The sequence below is a fragment of the Rhinatrema bivittatum genome, chromosome 3 (assembly GCF_901001135.1).
Source record: "Rhinatrema bivittatum chromosome 3, aRhiBiv1.1, whole genome shotgun sequence".
Lineage (NCBI taxonomy): Eukaryota > Metazoa > Chordata > Amphibia > Gymnophiona > Rhinatrematidae > Rhinatrema > Rhinatrema bivittatum.
Genome location: NC_042617.1, coordinates 15,299,556 through 15,324,310, shown reverse-complemented (window position 1 = coordinate 15,324,310; position 24,755 = coordinate 15,299,556). Strand labels below are relative to the sequence as shown.

Below are 24,755 nucleotides of genomic sequence, written 5' to 3'. Positions count from 1 at the left end.
GGGTTGATGCTGGAGTGGACAGAGCACAGTGCAGAAGAAGAAAAAAGCTTTTCTCCTCCCTTCCCTTGAGTTTCCTTTCCTCCCCTCCCCTCCTTTCCTTTGCAGGGAACAGGAAGGGAAGGGATGATACAAGAGCGGACAGAACAGTAAAAAGTGACTGGGCTCTCTATTCTTGAATACAATTCTGTTTATGCCTTCTTGGCAGCAGTAAAGAAAAAACAGCCCAGCTCCTAGATATGGGTAAGTTGAGCTTTCCAATTGGTTGCGTGCCCGATAATAGCGGTCTTACTGTATTATAAACTCATCAGTTTGAAGTAAAGACTTGTTACGTTTCCTGATCATATCTAAAGGGCCTGATTTTCAAAAGCATTTACACACTTAAAACAGGGTTTTATGTGTGTAAATGAACTTAACCTGTGTAAGAGGGCATTAGAAAAGTGCAACAATGTATGCCATTGAATTATCAATAGTTTATACCTGTTATGTACACTTAATGCAGGTAAATGGCTTTTGAAAATTGCTACGATAGTAAGTTACATTTACATCAATAACGTCCTGGAAAATTCACCTGTATGCTTTCTACACTCACAGGGCACAAGGTACCTTGTTTTCTTTCTTGTACAAACATCCTAATTCTTTACCTGATAAAACTCCTCTCGTTCACTATATTCAGAGTTTTCTCCTTTTTTCTTATCTATGCTCCCCCTACATAAATATTCAACAACAATCTTCTGAGCAGTGTTGTTCGATCACAGAGGAGATACATTATTTATAAGAAAGCTTTTCTGGGCTGATTCACCCAATTTGAGAATGGAAAGGAGACTGAGATGAAGAACAAAGTTATGGAGTCATTTACCAAGCCGCGATACTTTCCCCTGGAGTGGAAAGATACCACAGGTGCTTTCAAAGCTGAAGTACTCGGTACAGCAGCTTAAGAAATTGCATGGTGCTTTCCCCGGCAGTGGAAAAAATATTATGAGGTAAAGAGTCCCCTTCATCCGGGGCTGCCATCTTTTCAAAGGTCCATAGCAGCCCCACAACTCTCCCACCCCTCAACATGTGTAAACTCCCCTTGGGGATCTTGTGAGACTCCTGCCCAGCCCCTGTTGTCTCTAGAGATAGCACTCATGTCCAAAAAAGAAAAAAAATCTACGTCATTCAGCAAATGCCCTGTCCACTATCCACCCCCCCTTTTTCATAAATTCTCCTCCCCCCGACAGTAGCATCCCACTACCCCCAACCCCCAGGCATACCTGGTGGTCTAATGGTACCTGGACCAACCCCAGGCTTGGGGCCCAGCAATCTACATAGAAGTACCAGCATCATTGGCCACAAGCAGCAGGAGGAGCAGTGCAGGCCCAGAGCAAGAAGAGGAGGAGCCAGTGCGCCAGTGCCTCGGCCGATTGGACTCTGCCTTCTTAGGGCTGGAGGAGGCTGCTGCTGCTGCTGTTGCCACTTGTGCTTTGGGGAGAAGGGGAGGAAGTGAGTGAGAATGCATGTATGTGTATATGTGACAGAATATGTGTAAGTGAGAGACTATATGTGTGTGTGTGTGTGTGTGTGTGTGATATACAGCCTATGTGTAAGTAAGACAGGAAAAGCAGGTGTGTCTATGTGATGGAGAGTGCAAGTGTGTAATTGAAAGAGAGCATGTGTGTGTGTGATTGAGAGCATGTAAGTGAGTGTACGTGTGTGTGTATAAGATTGAGAGCATTGTATGAGAGCATGTGTGTGATTGAGAGCGTATATGAGTATGAGATTGAGAGCGTGTGTGTGAGAAAGAGAGCATGTGTGTGTGTGACTGAGAATGCGTATGTACATAAGAACAAAAGATATGCCATACTGGGTCAGACCAAGGGTCCATTAAGCCCAGTATCCTGTTTCCAACAGTGGCCACTGCAAGTTACAAGTACCTGGCTAGTACCCAAACATTAAACAGATCCAAAGCTACTAATGCTGATAACAAACAGTGGCTATTCCTTATTGATTAATAGCAGTTTATGGACTTCTCCTCCAGGAACTTATCCAAACCTTTTTTTAAAGCCAGCTACCCTAATTGCATTAACCACATCCTCTGGCAATGAATTCCAGAGCTTAATTGTGTGTTGAGTGAAAAAGAATTTTTTCTCATTCATTTTAAATGTGCTACTTGCTAACTTCATGGAGTGCCCCCTAGTCCTTCTATTCTTTGAAAGTGTAAATAATCAATTAACATTTACCCATTCAAGTCCTTTCATTATTTTGTTTACCTCTATGATATCTCCCCTCAGCCATCTCTTCTCCAAACTGAACAACCCTAACCTCTTCAGCCTTTCCTCACAGGGGAGCTGTTCTATTCCCCTTATTATTTTGGTCGCCCTTCTCTGCACTTATATCTTTTTTGAGATGTGGTGACCAGACTTTTACACAGTATTCAAGGTGCGGTCTCACCATGAAGCGATACAGTCTTTATGACATTCTCCATTTTATTCACCATTCCCTTCTTAATAATTTCTAACATTCTGTTTGCTTTTTTTGACTGCTGCAGCACACTGAGCCGACAATTTTAAAGTATTATCCACTATGATGCCTAGATCTTTTTCCTGGGTGGTAACTCCTAATATGGAACCTAACATCATGAAACTACAGTGAAAGAGAGAGCGCAAGTGTGTGTGTATGTGTGTGTGTGAGAAAGAGAGGAGAAAGTTTATAATAAAAAAAAACCCCTCCTCTCCTCCTGTTTAATCATGACATTTTCAAGGCACCTGGAAATCAACTGTTTCAAGGTATTTATTTATTTTATTTATTTAAAAGTATTTATATACCGCTTTTCAAAACAGGGTATCTTGTCAAAACGGTTTACAATAAAATAAAAGTAAAAATAAATAAATGAAAGAAACTAAAAAAAATACTATAAAAATACATAAAACTGATATATACCTTATAGGTAAAAAATAAAAATATTAACAAAATGACTATTAATGGAGCTGGGCCTGAATTCAAGTTAAAATCAAGAGGGTAGCGGTTTGGGGGAGGGGGGGGATATGAAGTAAAGGAAAAAATAAAAAATAAAGATATGGGAATTGAGCGATTACTAAGTTGTGGAGTGATGTTGAGTTGTTTGTGGAGAAGTATTGAATGCCAATTGGAAAAAATGTGTTTTTAATGATTTTTTGAATTGTTGGGGGTTGGATATTAGACGAAGAGGGTTGGGTAGTGAGTTCCAGAGAAGAGGTATGGAGAACAAAGGATTGTTTTTAGTCCTTATTAGTTTTAATTATTGGGTTTTTGTATCTGCTGTTTTTCAAATATTTTAGTGGTGTCTGTAGATTTTTATATAAATTTGTAGGAGCAATGGACGGCCGGCACCATCTTGTGCTCCTACCATGTGACAGGGGCTGACCAATGGCACCGGTAGCCCCTGTGACATAGTAAGGGCAAAGGCTATTGGCGCCATTTTGAATACTGGCAGCCGACGGCCCGAGTGCAGGAGATTGCTTCAGGCCCCCACTGGACCACCAGGGACTTTTGGCAAGTCCTGGGGGGGGGTCAGGAGGGTAGGGGTTTTATTCGTTAATGATACGTTGCATTCATGGGGGTTCACCATACATTTCGTGGACCCACAAATTTATTTATTTATTTTATTTATTTAAAAACTTTTCTATACCGTCGTTTAGTAATGCACCATCACAACGGTTTACATTTAGGCACGAAATAGGTTTGATTGTTTTCTAAGTTATCCATGCGGTGCCAATATTTTACGGTTACATAGTTCAATAATATACTCTAAATGAAAAGTGGGTTGGAGATGCTATTTATGATTGCTGGGATAATCATCTATGTGCATACTGTTTTTAAATTAATATTTAATTATGAGTAAAATAATAAATGCAACAAATAGGGACCTATATGTTGCGGATTGCGCATTCATTCAAAACGAATGCACATCCCTATGTGAAACCTTTGCGTTGTTGAAGGTGCCAACAAGTCTAGATCTGGTAGGACCCAGCAGTTCACCAAGAGCAAGCGCCCTTGTCTGCCAGCTCCCATTCTCCTGGGACCAAGTTTCTCCTGCTGATGAAATTGGCTCTGATATTGTTCTTGCCGGCATTGTGAGAGGCAGGTATGCTTAGTAGATGCTGCTCCACCCACACCATGAGCACATCTATCTCCTCTGACACCTGTTGATTCTTGGTTCCACCCTGATGACTGATGTAAGCCACCATTATCACATTGTTGGACAATGACAGCTTCTAGCTGCTCGCAAACTGCAGGCCTCCAGTCTATTGATGTTCCACTCCCGCTCTGCTGCATTCCAGCGCTCTTGCACCATCAACTCCTGACAGTGAGCTCCCCAAACCCCAGAGGAAAGCAGCTGTCATCAGTACCAACCAAACTGGCATCATCAGGGAAATTCCCTTGCTGAGATGACCCGCGTATAACCACCAGTCCAACTGTGATCTCACTCCTAACGGAAGGAGCAGCCTCATTGCATAGTTCTGCAACTGTGGACTCCAGCGGGAGATCAAGACATGCTGAAGAGGGTGATTATGTGCCCTCACCTTGGGAACCACGTCTAATGCAGCCGCTATCAACCCCAGGACCTGTAGATAAGACCATATAGTTGGATAAACAGAGTTCCTCAGAGATCTGAGACTCCAGCAGAAACATTCTGCCCTGCCTTGCATCTAATCGAACCCTTTGATACTCCACGATCTAAGACAGCTGCAAATTGCTCTTGGCCTATTAAGATGGCCCCAATAGATGGTAAAAGTATTTTTCTGTGAAGGATTTTGTGCATATGTATATTGATAGAAATTTTCCTTCCAATTGTGCACCATCGGGTTATTGTAATATTTACTTTTTCATACATAGGGTTGTTTCTGTTTAAGTCTTTGCAGTTAGTTCTGTTGTGGAATGAGAATTTTACTATATTGCTGTCATTCAGTTTATTCAAGGCTCTCCAAGTGCCAAACCCATACCTAAATGCGTTATAATAGGCCTAATACTATATGGATTCTATGTATATATTTTACAGGTTTTTTTCTGGATGGCAACACATCAGTGCTTATTTTTCTGTACAACAAACTGGTGCCAGCTAAAGGGACCAGCTGGCATCAATTTTATGTACTGGGAGGTGGGGCAGGAGAACCTGGGGATCATTCCTACACAATTTAGAAATTTTGGACCTGTGGATGAGGTAAAATAGATTCATGGGAGACTGTCAATTTTGACAGTTTGGATTGTCGGAAGGAGCAGGGCTTTTCTGTGGTGCGACAGGAGGTGTGAGGCAGAGCATAAAACTGACAGCTTCTGTAGTGTGTTGGTTACTGGGAAAAACAACAAAACTTTTGTGCTAAAAAAAAAACATAAGGCAGCAAAAATGTTAACACTGGCCCTGATCTTAGTCCCTTCATGTGACTTCTGATATGTCTTCTGCAGTCTATATTTGTTAAGAATGTGGACCCTTGAGCCGAGACGAGGTTGATGCTACTACCAGGAGAGGGCCCCTGTTGGTCCTTGTCATCAGGAGGCGGTGCAGGCGGAGAAGACCCAACTGGAGCTTCACCTTTACCAGCCCTCGTTCCCCGCAGGTTGAGCCCTTGGGTGCTGACTGCCAAGGCCAGCAGGACTTAGGCGGGGGTTTCTCAAAGCGAGGAACTAGAGGAGGAGGCTGAAGTGGCATCAGACAGGCAGAAGTCGAGGCAGACAGCAGACAGATGGAACCAGGAACAGGCCAGAGGTCAGGACAGGCAGCGAATAGGCGAAGACTGAGAAACAGGCTGGAAGTCAGGCAGACGGAGATCAGGTGGAATTGGGTTACCAGATGGGTTCAAACCAGGAGGTCAGTCTGGAGGGGCGAGAAGCAGAAGGGCATGGAACAGGAGACAAGGAGCAAGGTAGGAACGCAGGATCAGGAATCAATGCTGGAACACAGGATCAGCTGTCAAGGCTGGAACCCAGGATCAGAAGACAACGCAGAACTCACACTCTGAAGCAGAGCAGGACCCGTTACTGAGGCAAAGTGCTGGAGGCAGGATTGGATATATATACCCACCTTGCCTGATGTCATCTTCATGGGCTGTGGGGAACTTTCCCACCTTGGCCCCTTTAAATTGGGAGCGATGGCGCATGCGCTTACGGGGGGAGACGCAGAGGCCGGGATGGTGGCATGCCGACCCACGAGAGCAGGCCGCAACAGCGGTGGTTGGCGTCGGCCGCGGCGAGCAGCAACGGGGAAGAGCCGGGCCTGGTTGCCTCCCAGCGGAGGTAAGGGAAACCGGCCACAGGCGGCTGCAGCCGGGGATCCTAACAATATTGAGAGCTCTCTTTAGCTCAAACCTCTGAAAGACAGGGTCTGTGCTACTTTCTCTCTTCAAAGCTACATTTTCTCCTATCCAGTTGAGAGACAATTTTCAAATAGCCAACATAGTTGCAAACTATTCTGACATTTTTAATGTGTGCACTATATGCAAATTAGCAGTTGCAATAAATTTCATACCTATTTGCGGTACTGCATTTGTGTGCATAAGTGGATGCATGGAAATTTATCCTAGTATTTTATAAACTGTACAGCTTACTTTCTCTTAGGGGTGTGCACTCGTTTTCAACATATGACGGGGCCGACTCGCCTCGTGCGGGGAGGGCCCCCCCCCCTTAACATGGCGTCTGCCGAGGGGGGGACCCCCCCGGCACCCTACCTGGCGTCCTGGGGCGATCTCCGCGGCGGCGCAAGATGCCCCACAGGCGGGGAGCAGCGGACGTCGTCGCGTTGGTGACGCGCTGGCGCGTCCGCGCGCGTCATCGACGCGATGACGTCAGCACGGGGTCGCCCCTGAGTCCCGGGGGGGCCTCTTAAGGAGCGGCGAGCGCGGGCCTCGGTCTTTTTCATTGCCCGCGCTCGCCGGTTCGGAGCTGCTCAGGAGATTCGGAGCATAGAGGCCGAACGCGATCGGCGGACGTCCGGGAGAGCGGACCGAGGGGGCAGGCAGCGAAGCGGACGCCTCAAGAGGCCACGAGGACCCGCAAGAACACAAAAAAAAAAAAAAAAAATTTTCGTTTCAAAGGAACTGCCCCCTTTTCAGCGGCACCCCGGCGCCGGGACTGAGGGCAACCGCGGCGATTCGGCTGGCCACTTGAAGAGGCAGGCGGGCGGCAGCAGCAGCTTCGGGGCACCACGTGGAGACCATCGGGGCCCCCCGGAGCGCGATCCTGCAAGCGCTGTGGAGCCGAACGGCGGCGAAGCGAAGCCACATTGAGAGGGAGGTGAAACTATAGAACGGAGAGGAAGACACAGAGGTATCCCGTCCTCGTGGAAGCCCATCCTGGTGCCAGGATAAACACGGAGGCAGCAGGGACTCAGCGGCAGGAGGAGAAGCAGCACTGCGGTTGTTCCGGGGAAACTAGCACTGATCTGTGCGGCTGGGAGCGGCAGGCTTGACCCGGAGGAGGGCTGCAGCAGCGCTGTGAAGAATTTAAAGACACAGCCGACAGAAATACAAGAGGAAGGTAGGACCCAGCACAGCTGAGCACGGGGAAAAACGTGGACAACTGGAACTCAAGGAAACGGAAGCTGACCGTAGGAGCGGACGAGGAAGCCCCAGCGCTCCCCCCCCCCATCGCTCGGAAGAGGCAAACCGTGAGTAGACAATTGTAATCTGTTGAATAAAGATTGTGAGCATGCCGGGGAAAGGAACAGCGAGAACACGGGGGGGAGCAAGGAAGAGGAGGGGTGAAGAGCCACGGGATGGACCGGAGGATCACGCCCCAGGAAAGGGAGTGGGAGGACGAGAGGCTGGCAGGAGGCAAGGACCGCTGACTAGGAGCCACAAGGGGGCACGGCCGACGGACAAGGCCAAGAAGGTGCAGGCAAAGAAGAGTGGAGGGGGACGGCAGCCGGCGAAGCCAGCCCTGGTCGAACAAGACAGCCGGCACGGACCTACGGGCTCGCGGCTCGAGTTGGGGCAAGGAGGCCCACCGCAGTGGGGATGGCCCGTGTGGCCTGCAGCAGGAGTGGGAGCTGTGCCACCCTCGGGAGCACCCGGCCCAGGACCAGAGACTCCGTCACAAGGTGGGCCGGGAGGAACCCAGCAAAGTGCCCAGGCATGGCTGGCCACAATGATTAACCCTTATCAACAGCACATGTACCCACCATGGTGGCAGGTCCCTCCGCCATGGTACAATCAGGCGGCCGGGGGCACGATAGCCACACAGGACAGGGTCGGGGGAGCCCAAAAGGCCGTGGAGTCTACACAAGTCCGAGAGCGACAGAGGGAATCGGGACCGCAGAGCAAGACACGAAGTGCGGGGAGCGAGGCACGCAGAGACAGAGTCACCCCAGGGACCGAGAGGCGAGTAAGCGAGACAAGCTCCGGGGAGGACAACGAGACACAAGTGCCGGGAGGTGCAGCGGACATGGTGGTCGGAGCGGAGGCACCCAGCGGGCGACACAGTGGAGAACGAGTCAAGGAGGGAGCGGCAAATAAGAAGGGTAATAAGAGACGGAGGAAGGTCAGCGAATCCTCCAATGACTCGTCGGAGGACGACTCCGAAGGGAGCGAAGGGGAAACAGTGCACTCAGTGGTGGGCAGGGGCACAGGAGCAGGCGCGACAGCTACTATGGCACTGCCGCCCTTAGCGGAATTGTGGGAAAGTGTTCCTAGGGCGCTGCGCAGCAAAATAAGAAAAAGAGAGTACATAGATATATTCTCAGTGTTGGAGGGTAGGAAGGGTGCGGTAGAGAGAAGGAAGAAGGGAAAGAAGGACGAGAAAAAGGTGGGCGAGACAAAAGTGGCAAAAAACATAGTGAATTGGGCCAGAGCATTTTTGAGGATGATGAGTGTAATGGGAAAGGCGGACCCGTCACAGTATGCGCCCATGATTAGCTACGCAGACGCAATACTCGAAGGTTATAAGGAGTATCAAGGATGGTGCTGGTTGAATTACGACGAGCATTTTAGAGACAAAATGGAGGACAATAAGGGCATGTCTTGGGGATCGCAGGACGTCGGCCTATGGTTACGTCAAATGACCAGCAAGGTCCTAGACACAAGTGGGGCACATGGGAGTGGAAAGGCGGCTAACGGGACACCAACGGCGGGGAGTAATTCCTGGGGGGAAAGCGGGAATAGCAAGGACAAAGTGTGTTGGAGATACAACAAGGCAGGATGCACCTTCCACGAATGCAAATTTAGGCATATATGCTCCATGTGCTCCGCACCGCACCCAGCCAGCAAGAGCAGTAAGAAAGGCCAGGGGCCGATTAGTACTTTCGGAGGGGGAGGAAAGCAATAGCGTCCGCGACAAGGCACCGTCGCCGATACACCTGGCGAACATGTTGGAATGGCTGGCAGACTACCCTAAAAGGGAAGAGGCTGCCAGGCTCGGGGAGGGTTTCAGATACGGTTTTAGGATACCTTTTCAAGGAAAAATGAGGAGCGCGCGACTAGCTAATGCCGTCTCTGTAGTGAGACACGCGGACATAGTACAACAGAAGGTCCTTAAGGAAATTGAATTGGGAAGGATGGCGGGTCCATTTGCGGACCCACCTTTCCGGGACATGATGGTTTCACCGTTGGCAGTAGTGCCTAAGAAAGAGCAGGGGGAATACAGGCTTATTCAGAACCTGTCATATCCCCCGGGCGAGTCCGTCAATGATCATTTACCAGAGGAGGCTTGCAGGGTCCAATACGCATCTTTTGATGCAGCGATCGCATTGGTCAGGCATTGCGGCCGAGGGGCTCTAATGGCCAAAGCGGACATAAAATCCGCTTTCAGATTGCTCCCCGTGCATCCCGACAGTTTCCCGCTCCTAGGTTTTAAATTTAAAGGTAGTTACTACTTCGACAAGTGTATGCCCATGGGGTGTTCTATATCTTGCGCTTGTTTCGAGATGTTTAGCACATTCCTACATTGGGCACTACAAAAAAGGACAGGGAACAGCAACATGGTCCACTATTTGGACGATTTCTTGTTTGTGGGACCGGCCAATAGGGCCACCTGTGCCCAGACGTTAGCCGGATTTCAGGAAATGGCCCGGGAATTTGGTGTCCCTTTGGCACAGGAAAAGACGGAAGGTCCGGCTACCACCTTATCTTTCTTAGGTATAGAAATAGATACGTTAACAATGACATCGAGACTGCCGTTAGAGAAAGTATGTAAGCTACGGGACCTGCTTAGAAAGACAATGACAGCTAGAAAGGTCACCTTAACAGCGATGCAATCCTTGATAGGAAGCCTCAATTTTGCGACTCGAGTAATACCCATGGGGAGGGCATTCTTGAGACGATTGGCAGTAGCGACGAAAGGGGTGAAGCGACCGCACCATCACATTAGGATATCGAGACCAGTAAGGGCTGAAATTGTAATGTGGTTACAATTTTTAGATAAGTTCAATGGCGTAGCAATGTGGCAGGAGGAGACAATGTCCAACAGAGACTTAGACATTTTCACGGACGCCTCGGGGGGATGGGGATTCGGGGCATATTGCCAGGGTTCATGGTGTGCGGCGCCATGGCCGCAGGCATGGAGGGACGACGGCTTGGTGAGGAACATTACCTTCCTCGAGCTTTTTCCAATTTTGGTAACAATCACTATTTGGGCCCATAGGTTGCATAACAAGCGGATAGTTTTTTGGTGTGACAATATGGCCGTGGTAACAGTGCTGAACAAACAGGCGGCCCACTGTCCGCAGGTGGCGGGGCTGTTGAGGGAAGTGGTTCTGCAGAGTCTCAGGTTGAACATGACCATAAGGGCCAAACATGTGCCGGGCATACGGAATCAGGTGGCGGATGCATTATCACGCGCTAAGTGGGCTCTCTTTCGCCAGCAGGTGCCGGAGGCAGAGGCGGAGGGAGTCCCAATGCCGGAACACCTATGGCAAATTGGAACACGGTCGAGCAGGGATTGCTGAGGGCGTCTGTTGCCCCTGCAACGTGGAAAGCCTACTGCCGTGGTTATGCTAAGGTGCAGGAGTTTCTGGGGGGACAGGGTAGTGCCACAGGGGTGGTGGAGGCCGAAAAGATAGTCCGGTTCATATCATGGTCAAAAGAGGCAGGAATGTCCAGAGGAGCAACGATCAACCGCTTGGCCGGCTTCGCCTTCTTTACAAAGGCGCAAGGTTTGGGTGACCCTTTCAGCTTCTTCATAGTTAAGAAGCTGCTAGCGGGATGGGCGAAGGAGGTAGCTTGGGAAGGCGATAAAAGACGGCCCATCACGCACGAGTTACTGGTCAGATTGTGGTACGCGGTACAGCATGTCTGCACTGACCCATTTGAGGTGGGGTTGTTCAGAGCAGCCTTCTGCATAGCGTTTTTTGCGGCATTAAGGGTTAGCGAGTTGGTGGCTCCATCCAAATATGATAAGGGCCGCAACGGGTTATTGTACTGCAACGTACAGGTGCAGGACCGGCTCATGAGAATTCGAGTTCACAAATCAAAGACAGACCAAAAAGCAAAAGGGGTGGAAATCATATTGGCGGCAGGGGGGTCGCTGGTAACATGCCCGGTCCAGAACTTAGAGAGCTATCTGCGATTAAGACCGGTAGGCGGGGATCACTTGTTGGTGCATAGAGATGGTGTTCCGCTGACTCGGTACCAGTTTGCAGCGGTGTTGCGCTCGGCGTTAGGAAATATAGGATTGGACCCAAAAGAGTACGGAACACATTCCTTCCGGATAGGGGTAGCGACTAGCGCGGCGCAAGCGGGGATGCCAACGGACGTCATACGTAAGATCGGTCGTTGGCGATCAGCAGTGGCTAAGCGCTATGTGAGGCCGGGGTTCGCGCAAATGGGTAACTAATGCATTTAATTTCACCCGCAGATCCACGGAGCCTGAGGAGGGTAGCATGGTTAATAGGACATTCATTCGTGAGATGGGCGGCCAAAAGGGCGCAGGACAGACCGTACGGTGTACACTTGGGGATGGCTCCGGAAGGAGTCACCCTGAAATGGATGGGAAGGTCAGGAATGAAATGGGAACAACTGCTGCCGGATCTGCGGCACAAAATATCCACGTCTCAACAACCAGAGGCCATAGTCATTCATCTCGGGGGCAACGACCTGGGGGCGCATTCGGCTAAACAAATGATAGAGATGATTAAAAGGGATTTAGATGCAATTAGGGGGTTAGCACCAGGAACAGCCATTATCTGGTCAGACATTATACCCAGGATCAAATGGCAGAGTAGCAAGCTGTGGGGCAGGGGCAGGAAGAAGATTAATAGGCAGGTCGGGGTATGGGCCCAACAGCGGGGCATTCTCCAAATCAGGCATGAATGGGCAGACGAGCCTTGCGCCGGCCTCTATAGGCCGGACCAGGTTCATTTGTCCGACATTGGTTACGATCTATTTAATAACGCCATACAGGAAACTCTTGAGCAGGTGCTCTGCAAGGTTGGGCCGCGGCATTAAAGGGGGGAGACTGGGACAAGTGGGGCACTGTCCCAGTCTGGTGGTGGGGGGTACCCGAGTCGGTAGGTAAAGGGGGACCTCGAGGACACGGTCAGGAGGGACCGGAAGTCCTCGGGAAAAGAAAGTGCGTGTATTCAGGCATGGGCGGCCTGGAGGAATGGCCCCCTGGCTTGGTCACGGCGGGGGGCCGGTAAGATAATGGCGGACTGGCTTAAACGGCGGACGCTGGTTTTGACGCCTGGAACGCACTAGGCTGAGAGCACCGACGGCTCGGGTACCGGTAATGTAATTATGTTGATTCATGTTAATTAATGTTAATAAATGCTGCGGCCTTGTTTCACCAAAGATGGAGTGCGGTGTGATATGTGGGGCGTTTGGGGGAGGAGACTATGGGGGGGGGGGGGAGTGCGGGGGGGCGGCCACGAAGTGCAGACTGCCAATGTTAGACGGGGCCGACTCGCCTCGTGCGGGGGAGGGCCCCCCCCCTTAACATGGCGTCTGCCGAGGGGGGGACCCCCCCGGCACCCTACCTGGCGTCCTGGGGCGATCTCCGCGGCGGCGCAAGATGCCCCACAGGCGGGGAGCAGCGGACGTCGTTGCGTTGGTGACGCGCTGGCGCGGCCGCGCGCGTCATCGACGCGATGACGTCAGCACGGGGTCGCCCCTGAGTCCCGGGGGGGGCCTCTTAAGGAGCGGCGAGCGCGGGCCTCGGTCTTTTTCATTGCCCGCGCTCGCCGGTTCCCCACCCACCCACCCAGAGGAGTAAAAGGATGCTGCAAGGCGGTGGACTCAGTCAGAGACAAGGCGAGAAGAGGACAAGGAACATTTCGACAATAAAGGGAGGACTCGTCGCAGCAAGGCGGGGGGGGACTCGAGTCGGTAGGTAAAGGGGGACCTCGAGGACACGGTCAGGAGGGACCGGAAGTCCTCGGGAAAAGAAAGTGCGTGTATTCAGGCGTGGGCGGCCTGGAGGAATGGCCCCCTGGCTTGGTCACGGCGGGGGGCCGGTAAGATAATGGCGGACTGGCTTAAACGGCGGACGCTGGTTTTGACGCCCGGAACGCACTAGGCTGAGAGCACCGACGGCTCGGGTACCGGTAATGTAATTATGTTGATTCATGTTAATTAATGTTAATAAATGCTGCGGCCTTGTTTCACCAAAGATGGAGTGCGGTGTGATATGTGGGGCGTTTGGGGGAGGAGACTATGGGGGGGGGGGGGGGAGTGCGGGGGGGCGGCCACGAAGTGCAGACTGCCAATGTTATGGCAATCGGCAACATATAGGGCCATATTCGTTGTATTCGTGGGGAAGCAAAACATATCGCGATTCCCACAAACACAACGAATCTTCACCGAATTATTCGGCCGTCTAAAGGAGCGAATTTAAACAAAACCCCCACCCTCCTGACCCTCCCCCCAAGACTTGCCAAAACTCCCTGGTGGTCCAGCGGGAGTCCGGGAGTGATCTCCTGCACTTGGACCGTCGGCTGCCGGTATTCAAAATGGCGCCGATAGCCCCTGTGACATAGTAAGGGCAAAGGATATCGGCGCCATTTTGATTACCGACAGCCAACGGCCTAAGTGCAGGAGATCGCTCCCGGACCTCCGCTGGACCACCAGGGACTTTTGGCAAATCTTGGGAGACCCTCCTGATCCCCACAAGACTTGCCAAAAGTCCCTAGTGGTCCAGTGGGAGTGGCCCCTGTTACATAGTAAGGGCAAAGGCTATCAACGCCATTTTGAATACCGGCAGCCGACGGCCCGAGTGCAGGAAATGGCTCCAGACCCCTGCTGGGCCACCAGGAAGTTTTGACAAGTCTTGGGGGGGTCAGGAGGGTGGGGGGGGTTGTAGTTAATTAAATTTTAACCGGGAAACGAATAAGAATGGAATGCATGAATGGATCGGGGCCCCCCCTTGCCAAATGCAACGTAACTGCCCCCCCCCCCCCCCCCCCACGAATATGAATACCAAATGTAACATATGCGGTCCCTCTGCACATCCCTACTTTCTCTACCTATTTATAAACATATGCATGAATATTTTAGGTATGAAAAAATATAAAATGTATGCATAATAAACTCGATTTATACATGGAGGTAGGTATTTCATAAAGTATGCACATATATCAGTGTTGCATCTGGTAATTTGCCCATATATGAACGTATGTGGGCCATGTGTTAGCAATGCGGATTTTAAAAGCTGAAATGTATATGCATATATGTCCGTACGTGAGCCAAAAATAAGGGGGAGGAAAAGGGGAGGGGAGATATTGTAAAATTGTAAAAATGTTAATTTAATGTAAATATCTTTATCTAATGTTATCCTCTCCCTTTCTTCTCTACTCCCAGTTCTAGTACCTTGTTATTTGTAACTGCTTCCTCCTCACTAATAGGTTACTCATTTGTTCTTTGTACACCCCTGTTCTATGTAAATCGGCATGATGTGATTGTATCATGAATGCCGGTATATAAAAATTTTAAATAAATAAATAAATAAATAAATATGTGCATTCCAGGCAGGGCCAATTGTTAATGTGTGTAAATCCATATTTTAAAACCCGAGGCTGCTGCTCCTGATGAGGAACAAGTCTGCAGATCTCACGTTTTAGGGCTCACATGACAGGGTGAGAGATCCAGGTCAAAAGGGGGACGTGCATTATGTAGAAAGGTCTGGATGACCTCCAGATTGCCTGGGCAAACTGGTGGACTAACTGGAAAAACTGGGAATGTCCCTTGCATGAGCATGCTTTAAAATCTGCTTACATATGCATATTAAAGCCGGAAACGTTCTATTTGAGATATGCGAAGTAGGTTTGCTAGAGTAACCTCTTAAAATTAGGAGCATACTTACGTGCGGTATATGTATTTGAAATCATATGTGTGCAAGTGTGCACATGATTTAAAATTCCAATGTATCGAGGTAATAGGGCGTTCCAAGATGGCTGCCCTGACGATTTGAGAGTTTGCGGTCCCCTTCGATTTTCCTCTAAAAATAAAAATGTATGGCGCACACTGCGAGGAAAACACCGCGCCAAAGAGTGCGAGTTGACATCTGAGGTTCCTCCAACTCAGATTTTAGGGTAGATGGACGCTCATTTGTGTTGGGAGGATTGAAGGCTGGGAGAAGGTTCGCAGAGAGGAGACCGAGAGGAAGTTGAACTCGTAACCCCTTAGTAACTACAGATATCTGTATCATGTACTTTTATGTACTTTTATGTACTTTTATGTTATTAACCCCATATATTTATTTCCAAGTTACTTCTACCTGTTCCTTGTAAGACATTTACTTGTCACTGTTATTGTTCAGAATGTAAACCGAATTGATCAGTAATTCTGTTATTGGAAAGTCGGTATAGAAAAGTTCTAAATAAATAAATAAAAAATACATATCTTTGTCCCTGGCTGATCGTAGGCGTCCAGACAACCCAGCAGAGGCAAGACTTGTTAATCAGTTGTGCACCGTGGAGCAAGGTGAGGGGCTGGAGGAAAAGGCCCTGAGCCCAGAACTCTCCAGTAATGGAGGATTTGTGAATCCCACAGAGAGCCTCGCTGGTCACGGGGACGCTGAAGGCAACGAAGAGCTCTGCCAACTGGAGAGTGGATTAGCTACAATAACCCCTTGGAAATTTTGTCTGGTAAGACCAGATTCCAAAACTTTAGACTCAATATGGGAGACTATACAGTCTTTAAATGAAAATTTGCTGCTTCAAACAAACTCATTAGTTCCTTCATATGGTAAAATTGAGAAACGTGTGGAAAGATCTGTGGGAAAACGTATGGAAAGATCTGTGGAAAAATGTGTGGAAAGATCTGTGGAAAAAAACAAAGACTTTTGTAATTCCATCAAGAAGGAAATTAAAGAGCATTCAGAGCTTCAGCAGAATGTTATTAAAGAAAATCATTCATTATCTTTTAGAATGGAACAGTTAAAAAATCAAATGTGAGGGAGGAATCATCGGATATTAAATTTCCCTAAAGAGTCATTGGTTCCTGCAAAGGATATGTTGAAAAAATACATGATGCAGGTTTTGAAAATCTGTGAGCAAGTGTTACCTATTATAGCAAGGGCCTATTATATCCCTCCTTTCAAGAAAGAATCTCCGAAGAAAAGTGGAATTCAGGTTATTTCTCCGGTTCATCCAACTTTGGATATAAAGAAAATCTTGGAATCAACTCAGGAGGTCCTTGTGATACCTTCTACATTGATTGCTACCTTCCTTATGGAGTCAGATAAGCAATCGATAATGAGGTTGTTTTTTTCTTCATCGACAAGAGACTTTCTTGGTGTCAAAAATTAGTATGTATCCGGGTTTATCTAGACCTACTCAGTTAAAAAGAAGGCAGTTTCTTGCACTGAGACCTAAGGTGCTTAATATAGGTGCCTTTTATATGTTAAAATTTCCTTGTAAATGTATAATTAAGTTTCAAAATAACACTTACGTGTTTTATATTCCGGAACAGTTAACTAATTTTTTGTTTGATAAAGTTTCAATAGTATCTATTACTATATCTCCAATTGGCGAGTAGCCATAAAGAGTCTGGAGTTGAATGATCATGTTAATCTTCCTGTACTGTCAGGCTGCATTTTTCTTTCTTTATGAAGGTATTATCTTAGGGTTGTGATTGGATCTCCCCCCTCAAATGTGGACTTGTGTTAGGGATATTGGATATGTTTTCCTCTATTTCTATTTTCTTGTTTAGTAATTCATTTTCTCTGTAATTTCAAATTCAATTTGTAATTTCTTGAATGTATAATAGATAATGCATAAATAAATAAAATATATAAATAAATAAGTAAAATTCCAATATATCTTCGCTTGCATTCTAATTCGCATATGTATGGGCACATGCACACTCATTTTAAAATTAGCCTGATATGCTATTTTTCCACATGGTACCCCTTTAATTTACTCAACAGTTTGCATATTTTGCATATTCTATATGTTCAAGTGGCAGAACAGGGTAAAAATAGAATGTATGCACAGGGCCGGATTTTAAAACATACGCGCGTGGGGTACATTTGTGTGCGCTACCCGGCGCACACAAATGTACGCCCGATTTTATAACATGCGTGCGCAACCGCGAGCATGTTATAAAATCAGGTCTCGGCGCGCACCAGGGGGTGCACACTAGTGCACCTTGTGCGCGCCGAGCCCTCAGGGAGACCAGTTGGCTTTCCCCGTTCCGTCCCCTCCCCCACCTTCCTCTCCCTTCCCCTACCTGTCCCACCCCCCAGCCTGAAACCCCCCCCCCCCCGTACCTTTATTTCAGAAGTTACGCCTGCCGGCCCAGCAGCAGTGGAGAGGCCTCTGGCCATGCCCCCACCCCACCCCACCCCTGGACTGCCCATTTTTTCAAGCCCTGTGACTTACACGCGTCCCTCGGCTTTACGCGCGCCGCTGGGCCTTTTAAAATCTGCCCACCCTGTTTTACTTCCCCGAATTAAACTAGGAATGTTTGGGGAAAACTTTTAATTTCATTTGGTTATTTAATTTCAGAAGTTTTTGTTTCAGGATTTGGTTCGTTTGCTGAAGTGAAATAAACATTAAGCTAAAAAAACACATTAAATAGGCCTCATGCTACTATTGCTGGCAACAAGCTGTGGCTATTCCCTGTTGATTAATAGCAGTTCATGGACTTCTCCAGGAACCTATCCAAACCTTTTTTAAACTCAGCTACACTAACTGCCATCTTCTGGCAATGAATTCCAGAGCTTAATTGTGCATTCAGTGAAAAATAATTTTCAGTGATTTGTTTTAAATGTACTACTTGCACATTTAACTTCATGGAGTGACCCTAGTCCTTGTATGATCCAAAAGCGGAAATAACCATTTCACATTTACCTGTTCAAGTTCTTCTCCAAGTCACTTCTCCAAGCTGAACAGCCCTAACCTCTTTAGCCTTTCCTCATAGGGGAGCCGTTCCATGCCCTTTATTGTTTTGATCACCCTTCTCTGTCCTTTCTCCAGTACAACTATATCTTTTTTGAGATGTGTTGACTAGATTTGCACACAGTATTCAAGATGCAGTCTAACCATTGAGCAATACAAAGGTATTATGACATCCTCTGTTTTATTTGCCATTCCCTTTCTAATAATTCCTAACTGTTGCGGAGTGGGACCTTGAAACGAGGTGGGATTGACTCTACCAGCAGAGGGGGGTCCCTGCGCAGGTCCCTGCTTCGGCAGGCAGAGTAGAGTGGTGCAGAGACCCAACTGGACCTTCACCACTACCAACCCTTGTTCCCCGTAGGTTGAGCCCTTAGGTACTGGGGCCGGCTGGACTTAGGCACGGGTCTCTGGGCGATGAATCCAGGAGGACGACAGGATAAAGCAGAGTCAGGCGGGCCAAGGTCAGGGGCAGGCAGCAAACAGACAAATCCAGAAGACAGGCCAAAGTTGGAACAGGCAGCAGACAGAGGAAATCCAGAAGAACGTACCAGGGTACAAGCCAGAAGAAGCATCCATGGAACAGGAAAAGCAGGTCTGGGAGCTGGGCAGAGGAAGGCTGAGGTGAAGCCTTGAACAGGAGTGACTGGAACAGGAGAAACAGGAACACGGAAAAGCAGGAACACAGAGAAGCAGTAACACAGAGAAGAACTAATAGGCTCAAGTAGCACGACCTGTTGTTGAGGCAAGGTTTGGGCAGCAGGTGCTGCCTTAAGTAGGGCCTGCTGCTGACATAAGCATCCAGGGCTGCAGGACGCTTTCCCACCTTGGCTCCTTTAAGTCCTGTGGCAAGCCGCCCGCGCGCGCCTAGAGGGAGGTGGAGCAGGCAGCGTGGTGGTGGCAGTCCTGCTGAGCGGGGAAGCAATGATGGAGGTGGCTCCGGGACGCTGCGAAGAGTGAGGGGATGGCTTAATCAATAATTGTAATATACAATTTGGTGGTCTCATCTGACCTGCATCAACCATCGGACACTTAGGGGCAGATTTTCAAAGGATTTATGCACTTAGGGGGTTATGCGCGCGGGCCTATATTCAAAAGGCTCGGCGGCACGTGTAAAGCCCCGGGACGCATGTAAGTCCCGGGGCTTGAAAAAATGGGTGGTCCGGGGCGGGGCAAAGGCGTGGCCAGAGGCCTCTGCAAGGCTGCTGGGCCGGGGGATTGCGTGCCGGCAGTTGGCCGGTGCACGGAAGGGGTTACGAATTCAACTTCCTCTCGGCCTCCTCTCTGCGAACCTTCTCCCAGCCTTCAATCCTCCCGGCACAAATGAGCGTCCATCTGCCCTACAATCTGAGTTGGAGGAACCTCAGATGTCAACTCGCGCTCTTTGGCGCGGTGTTTTCCTCGCAGTGTGCGCCATAATTTTTTATTTTTAGAGGAAAATTGAAGGGGACCGCAAACTCTCAAATCGTCAAAATGCGGTAAGTACCGCATGCGATAGCAAAAGGGGCGTTGTTTATGCAAAAATTCAGTTTATCGCAATTTGCACTAATTACCTATGCGAAGAGCTAAGTTAGTGCACATTGCGATAACATTATCAGAATTTGCAATAGGTGTCAGACCTGTTGTATTTCCTACATATGACCACTGGGTGGACCATTTTTGAGAGAGAGAGAGAGAGAGAGAGAGAGAGAGAGCGAGAGCCTAGCCATAATATCATCCCCATAGGTAGGTATTTGTATCCCTATGATAGGCCCACCTGGTAACTCGAGGTGGGCCTCTCTCTCTCTCTCGGCTCTGGGTCCTTCAATTCCCCTGAAATAGGCCTTACGGGAGACATCGCAAATGGTGAGGAAACCTTACCACATGGTCACGGCAGCTATTGCACAGCCTAACGCAATTCAAAGAGGTGTTGTTAAAATTGGCGTTATTGCTGTGCGATAGCTCTTCGCAGACAAGCTAACCCAGCCCACTCTCCACCCCTAACTCCTCCTATTTTCTGAATTTGCATCGCACCATACGATATGGTGCTATCGCATGCATTAAACACATTTACACATGCGTTAAGGGCCTATCGCATGCGTTAACGGGGCTTTTCACATGCGATAAGCCCTTAATGCATGCGAAAACGCCTTATCGCATTTTGATAAATGACCCCCTTTGTGAGATAAAGGTACGGGGTTGTTTTGGGCTGGGGGGTGGGACAAGTAAGGGAAGGGAGGGGAAGGTGGGGAGGGAACGGGAAAGCCAGCTGGTCTCCCCGAGGGCTTGGCGCGCGCAAGGTGCACTAGTGTGTACCTCCTTGCACGCGCTGACCCCTGATTTTCTAACATGCGCATGGCTGCGCACGCATGTTATATAATCGAGTGTACATTTGTGCGCGCACCATTTAAAATCTTCCTCTAAGAGAGTAACTGCGAATTTGGTTAACTAAGAGCCTTTGATATAAGTTTCTCACTCGTCCGTATTTAAGTGTATAAAGTGTTTGAATCATCTCTGTCCTAAGGTAATTTTTGTTGTTTTTTTGTTGTAATATTTTATTTCCTTTTGGTAAAGTCACTTTAAATTAACATTTAAGGCAGATTTTAATATACAGTCCGGCGAGTCCATCCTACCAGCATCTATGTTTAACCATCGGGGTTTTAGAGAGCTACTGCGGGTTGCTTTAACCATATTCCTTGACGTATGTTCTTTGACTGATTAAGATCATTCAATTCCCAGTTAGTATGCTCTTTTTATAGTTGGTGCATTAAAAACATAAGAAGAACATAAGAAAATGCCATACTGGGTCAGACCAAGGGTCCATCAAGCCCAGCATCCTGGGCTGGCCAATCCAGGCCAATCCAGGCCAAAAGAACCTGGCAAGTACCCAAAAACTAAGTCTATTCCATGTTACCATTGCTAATGGCAGTGGCTATTCCCTAAGGCAGTGATGGCCAACCTTTTGAGCTCAGTGTGTCAAAATTCATAAAAAAACCGAGCATAACTCGGGTGGTGTGTCACTTCTAGAAAAATCCATAATTGTGATATTTGTAGCTCTAATTAATAACAAAGTTATAATTTTCATTTGTACTGTATTTATTAATAAAGCAAAAACAAATAATTCTTTACCTTACCTGCTTAGTGACTTTTTTGTTGCTGAATTTCATCGGCTAAATCTTCAATTAAAACACTCTCTCCCCCTCCACCCAAACTCTTACTCCCCTGGATTTTCTCATACATACTCATGCTCTCACACTAACTGGCTCCCTCACATACACACACACCCAGGCAGGCTCCCAGTCATTTTCACACCACTCCCGCTCCATCCTCCAGGCAGGCACCAATTCATTCTCACACACACAGACCCCAGGCAGGCACCCATACATTCACACACATACACCCCCAGGCAGAGTCCCATTCATACACATGCACACACTGAAGGCAGACCCCCCTCTCTTTTGCCAGCAACCTCAGAACCTCTCTCATTCCTCTGCTGCCACTGTCACTGCTGCCACATGACTACTGGGGATGTTGCTATTCTTGCACATTCCCAAAGATTACATGTGCCAATCACTAAAAAGAATTATATTTTTTTACCTTTGCTGTCTGATCTTTGTTTTCTGATTGGTTGGTCACAGGCTTTTTTTTTTTCACCTTCCCTTCCCTTCCTTTTTTTTTTTTTTTTTGCCAATTCCTTTTATATTGTCTTTTTTTCTGTTTCTTTTCTCTTCATCTTCTTCCCTCAAACACACAGTCAGGTTCTCATTCTCACATGCATTTCTCTCTCTCACACACAGGCTCTCACTGTCACATGCTGTCTCTCATACAATCATTCATACACACAGGCTCTCACTGGCACATGCTCTCTCTCATACAATCATTCATACACACAGGCTCTCACTGGCACATGCTCTCTCTCATACAATCATTCATACACACAGGCTCTCACTGGCACATGCTCTCTCTCATACAATCATTCATACACACAGGCTCTCACTGGCACATGCTCTCTCTCATACAATCATTCATACACACAGGCTCTCACTGGCACATGCTCTCTCTCATACAATCATTCATACACACAGGCTCTCACTGGTACATGCTCTCTCTCATACAATCATTCATACACACAGGCTCTCACTGGCACATGCTCTCTCTCATACAATCATTCATACACACAGGCTCTCACTGGCACATGCTCTCTCTCATACAATCATTCATACACACAGGCTCTCAATGCACATGCTCTCTCTCATACAATCATTCATACACACAGGCTCTCACTGGCACACGCTCTCATACAATCATTCATACACACAGGCTCTCACTGGCACACGCTCTCTCTCATACAATCATTCATACACACAGGCTCTCACTGGCACATGCTCTCTCTCATACAATCATTCATACACACAGGCTCTCACTGGCACATGCTCTCTCTCATAAAATCATTCATACACACAGGCTCTCACTGGTACACGCTCTCTCTCATACAATCATTCATACACACAGTCTCTCACTGGCACATGCTGTCTGACTCACACACACAGGCTCTCTCTCACTCAAGCACATGCAGTCTCTGCAAACATTCAGGTCCTCACACACAATCTCTCAACTCATCTCATACACGCGCGAGCACACACACCCACCCACCCTCTACAGACCCTCAGCCTCTCTCTCACCTCTCGGCCTCCTCTTCGCGGGTCGCCGCAGGATGGGCTCTGCAGCGGCCCTGCTACCGGGCCTCTTCCTCTTCTCGGGCCGCCTCGACTTGGGATTCGCGGCGGCCCGTAAGCACTGCTCCTCTTCTGCACATGCTGATGCTTCTCCTCCTTCCTGCCCACACGGCTCCGGCAACGTTTACTTCCGGGGCCGCACAGGAAGGAGGAGGAGCATCAGCGCATTTAAACGCGATCTTTTTCTTTGGGCTGTGGTGACGTGGGCCTGTCGCTGCGCCGCATGCGCCCGGGGGCATTGGGGGGGATACTAAAAAAACTAATTTTAAAGGGTTGGCGCAGCCGATAAAAAAAAAAAAGGCTCGGCGCAGCCAATTAAAAAAAAAAAAATTCGATAGTCCCGAAACACTACGCGTGTCAGCAAAAACGGCTCGGCGTGTCACCTCTGACACGCGTGTCATAGGTTAGCCATCACTGCCCTAAGGGGTAGATTTTAAAAAACTGCGCGTTCGCGTACTTTTGTTGGCGCACCAGGCGCAAACAAAAGTACGCTGGATTTTATAAGATACGCGCGTAGCCGCGCATATCCTATAAAATCCTGGATCGGCGAGCGCAAGGCTGCCGATTTTGGGCAGCCGGTGCGCGCCGAGCCGCGCAGCCTGCCTCCGGAGCAGCCTCGGAGGGAACTCTCTTTCGTCCTCCCCTCCCCTTCCCCTCCCTTCCTCTACCTAACCCACCCCCCCGGCCCTATCTAAACCCCCCCCCTACCTTTGTCCACGGATTTACGCCTCCCGGAGGGAGACGTAAATCCACACGCGCCAGCTAGCCGCTGGCGCACCAAGACGCAACCCGGGGGCGGTTACGGAGGGCGCGGCCACACCCCCAGACTGCCCCGGGCCGAAACCATGCCCCCGGGCCCGCCCCCAAAACGCCGCGTCCCGCCCCCAAAATGCCGCGTCGATCGGCCCCGCCCCCGACAAAAAACCCCGGGACTTACGCGAGTCCCGGGGCTCTGCGCGCGCTGGCAGGCCTATGGAAAATAGGCACGCCGGCGCGCAAGGCCCTGCTCGCTTAAATCCAGGCGGATTTACGTGAGCAGGGCTTTTAAAATCCGCCCCTAAGTGAACTTAATAGCAGGTAATGGACTTCTCATCCAAGAACTTATCCAATCCTTTTTTAAACACAGCTATACTAACTGCACTAACAACATCCTCTGGCAACAAATTCCAGAGTTTAATTGTGCGTTGGTCTAACCCAGTATGGCATTTTCTTATGTTCTTATGTTCTCCGATTAGTTTTAAAAGTGCCCCAAATTGTTTTAAACTCGTTCTGTTATTAATTTTACAGACTTGATTGACAGGTCAGAGTTCACCGGCACATAAGCACATTTCAATAAGACAGTATTTTTCTTTTAATTCATATTTACTGAATCTGAACTTGCTTGCGTGCCTCGTTATATTTTATGATTTTTTAAGTTTTTGTAAACATTTTAGTATTTTTAAACATTGAGGGGCGGATTTTAAAACAATACGCGCGCCGGTGCAAAAAAAGTACACCAGATTTTATAAGATTCGCGCGTAGCCGCGCGTATCTTATAAAATCCGGTGTCGGCGCGCGCAAGGGGGTGCACATTTGTGCAACCTGCGCGCGCCAAGCCCAGCGCGGCCTGCCTGTTCCCTCCGAGGCCGCTCCGATTTCAGTGAATTTCTTCCATGAGGGAAAAATAAATGAGAGCTCCACCAACCACGAGGCAACAGCACCGTGGCAAAAAAGGAGACTGAAGGGGGACCCCGTGTGGCTATGGGGTTAGTGGCATGCTGGGC

General features: G+C 48.6%; 1 protein-coding gene across 1 annotated transcript in view; it reads right to left on the bottom strand.

Annotated features, from left to right (window-relative positions):
- The window catches only part of DNAH8 (dynein axonemal heavy chain 8), a 1,926,251-nt gene that overhangs the window by 700,836 nt on the left and 1,200,660 nt on the right, over positions 1 to 24,755 (bottom strand).